The following is a 3713-nucleotide window of genomic DNA, read 5'->3' as shown; positions in this document are numbered from 1 at the left end:
TGCCGCAAAGCTGTGAGTGAGGACAGATTTCTCCAGTCTCAACAAATTGCCCATTAGGAAATGCCAATGCTACAAAGTGAGCAATTTGCTTGACTTGAGAGGAAAATTTTAACCTTAAGTATATCTACATATATATTTCACATACGTATGCTCAAAGCTGTAGGTTGGTGTGCGTGGTATATTCAAATATCTATGGATTAATATGTCCAAGCATAGCGTGACCCTTGACATCATCAAATCTGTCATCAAGTCACTGTTTTGATTACAACAAATCCCACTGAACTGCTTTAAGTCACTTTATTAATCAGCTGTTCATTTAATGTCATCAGAAACCATATATTAAACTTGTCCTCTAACTTAATAAATCCTATAGCTTGGTATTTATGGGTGGTTCTCTCTATACCATGTTTTTGGAGGTGCAGTGGTACACAAGTAAGGAGGATGGAGTAGCCCATGAGCTGACTCGTTATCTAAATAGTTATTAAAAATTCCGTACAGTATATTCGTATCCTTCCTCCATGCCACGGTTCAGAAGAGGATTAAAAAGATGCTGCCATTCCTGAAGAACATCAGAGATGTAACCGTGACCTCATCAGATTGATGTTTACTGCATAACAATTTAAATAATGTACAGGTATGGCAACAAAAATACAAAGTATTGGCGAAAAGGGTTTCCAGGATGCTAAACCTGAGCAGCTGGGCAGAATCAGGGGCTTCATAGATTCAGAGAAGCAAATAGGAGATAAAACTTGCCACTAGAGCCAACAAAAAAGAAAGGAAACAGCTGGAGGGGTTAAAGAAAGGGATTTCTTCTGAAAGAGCAAACTTGTTTGGACATATTGCGTCCCTGAGATGTGAGATTCTGCAGAGAGCTAATTAAGAAAGCGTTTGATAAGAAGACAGATTGTGGTGACCAGGAGCAGGGTTGGGTCAGACAAACGCAGTGACCAGCCCTGATTTACACCCAACTGGCCCCTTGTACACTCTTTTCTGGCTATTCGTCCTTTTTTTCCTCCCTGATCCTCTTCCCCTGACAATCTGCAGTTTCATCAACTCCCCCAATATCCAGGACCTGAGGGTCCCATCACTCACAAAATTTGAGGTCGCCTGCAGTATCTCGTCAGCCCATCAAGATCGTTTCTCGTCTTTGCCCTCATGATGTTGGTCTCTGCTCCCCAGGAACAAGCACCAGGAGCAGAGGAAACGGCCTCAAGTTGCGCCAGGGGAGGTTGAGGTTGGATCTGGGAACAATTTCTTCCCCAAAGGGCTGTGGGGCATTGAACAGGCTGCCCAGGGCAGTGCTGGAGTCACCAGCCCTGGAGGGCTGGACAGACGGACATGAGGTTCTCAGGACAGGGGGCAGTGCCAGGGGTGGGTTATGGTTGGACTCGATGATCTTGAGGGTCTCTTCCAACCAAAGTGATTCCATGATTCCATGTTACTCCACTGTGTTTGTGTCTCTGTATATTCTTTTTACACCTTCCCCCTTTTCTTATTAATCCTTTTAGTATTATCAAGATACAAAAAAGCCCCCATTTTCTTCACATAAAGCACAGGAAAGTGTCCAACTGAGAAGCACATCCTTCCTGCCCAAGAAAAGTCTCCGCTGTGTTTTTGGGATGGGGCAAAGGGTCCAGGAGCAGAGGAGCTCGAGAGAGGTGGGAGACGGTGAACATCTCAAACACATCTGCAACACATCTGCAGAGCCTGAACACCTGCTGGACAATCAAAAAGTGCTGCCACCAGAACTGGCCGAAGAGGATGAAACAAAGACCCTCCACACCCCCAGTAATGAAGAATTCGGAGTTAGGACCTTGGCTTGAAGCCACATTAATGTATTAAATTCAGAGATGCAGCGATGAACTGGTGCAGAGCACCAGGTTTTGGACAAGGGATGAAAAGAGTAGTAGGAAGGAAGAGTTGTTTGGGAAAAGAACCAGACTGGACTTATTTTTCATGAATCTGTACTTTCTGGAAGGAGATGTCTTGTTTGAAACCAAGAGATACTTACAGTGCATGGATAAAAATTAAAATGTTAATATTCATTACAAATGAATGCAAATTTTTTTCTTCTCAGGATGATTTCACGCAGATGTGATTAGAGTGCAATTAGGCGAGATGGATTAAAACCTGAGCCTCAAAGTAATCACTCTAGAAAAATGATATTGGAAGAGTTTATGTGTTAGGAACAAGTTATTGGTCATGGTGAAGAACTCAGTCTTGCGAATTACCCACTTTTTTGACTTGTTTTCAATTGCTTTCAATAAGATGCAAAGACGTGGGATTGTTTTCAGAAGGTGAATGCTCATGCACATACATCATGGATGTGAATTTATCATATTTTACTAGACACAAAGAATTAAACTCAAATATTACCTTTTGGAGCATGTAGTCTTTCTTGAGATCTATAACATTTCAAGTTATTTTCCTACGTTACCTAAATTGAGGGTTAAAACCACGTCCCTCCAGCTCAGAGAGTCGCTCTACACCAGATTTACACATCGACAATATAGATAATGCCATATAATCCAGTTTGCTTCAATTCCCTTGGAGCCTGGTATTCAGCTGATGTTGAGATTTAGATCTACAAAGCTTGGGCTGGCTTGAAACTGCCCCTTCAAGCATCATTTTCTTAAATTATGAGATATAATTGGTAGGGAAGAGCGTCCTCGATTTCTTCTTCGTTCATGGGAAGAACTCCAGGAGCTAATGGTAACAAGCTCCCACCTTGCAGAAGGAAAGTTGCCCAAATCTTTCACAAAATGGAATAATTTGTGTTTTAAGAGACACACTTAGGCATTCAATGAATTAACACCCTTAGCAAAAGTCTAATAAAAAGGGATTTTGCTGCTGGAGCTACAGTGGGCTCTGGAAAAGAACCAGTATCATCACATTTTGCAGGACTGGGATTTTAGGACTAGAATCAAGATTCACTGTGACTTGATGATTCCCCATAAACAGGAGAGCAGATACATTACATTGTGTGGTCTCAGTTTGTGGAAGATCTCAAATAATTCTTTCAAATATTCCAACTATATAAACACCTGGGTAGACGGCAAGGACTTGCTTCTTTCTCTCGCTCCATAATATCCTATTAATGGGTTAACACCACCTCTTAGATTCCACCAGCAGCATGTAGGGAAACAAAAACGTCCTCTACCCACCCTAATTTCAGAGACCAAGGAGCTCTGCTTGGGTTTTGTGTTTATGCTGCTAAGAGGAGTAAAGCAAACAACTTTTATTGCAACACACCGGAACAAACAGACACCACTTGAATTTTTGCCTGTGGGAGACTGTAGGAGACATGAAAACAAGGATGGTACCAGGGGATTTGGACAAATTAATCATATTTAAGTAGTCATTCAAACCTTTGGCTGAAAAAATGCAGCTTGTCTGAATTTGTCTTTGTTGGATTGCATGGAAAAACAGAATTAAAAATGTTGAGTGTCATCCATCTGCATTCATTATGCGACTGAAAAACAAGCCCGTTCCCTGTGAACTGACAGCCAGTACTGGTCACCCCGCTTTGCAGATGATATGAACTCAAGGAAATGTAGAGAACAGCAATTTTCAAAACTCAGGGATATAGAAAAACTCTCGGAAGATGTTGGAGGGGAGCGCGTGTTTCTCAGGAATGGTGCAGAGGTCTCGTGGCACCAAAAGGAGAAAGTACTAAACCCAGAAGCTCCGGAAGGAAAAGCCACATAACACAG

The sequence above is a fragment of the Streptopelia decaocto genome (assembly GCF_964273445.1).
Source record: "Streptopelia decaocto genome assembly, contig: HAP1_SCAFFOLD_102, whole genome shotgun sequence".
NCBI lineage: Eukaryota > Metazoa > Chordata > Aves > Columbiformes > Columbidae > Streptopelia > Streptopelia decaocto.
This window is presented reverse-complemented; position numbering follows the sequence as displayed.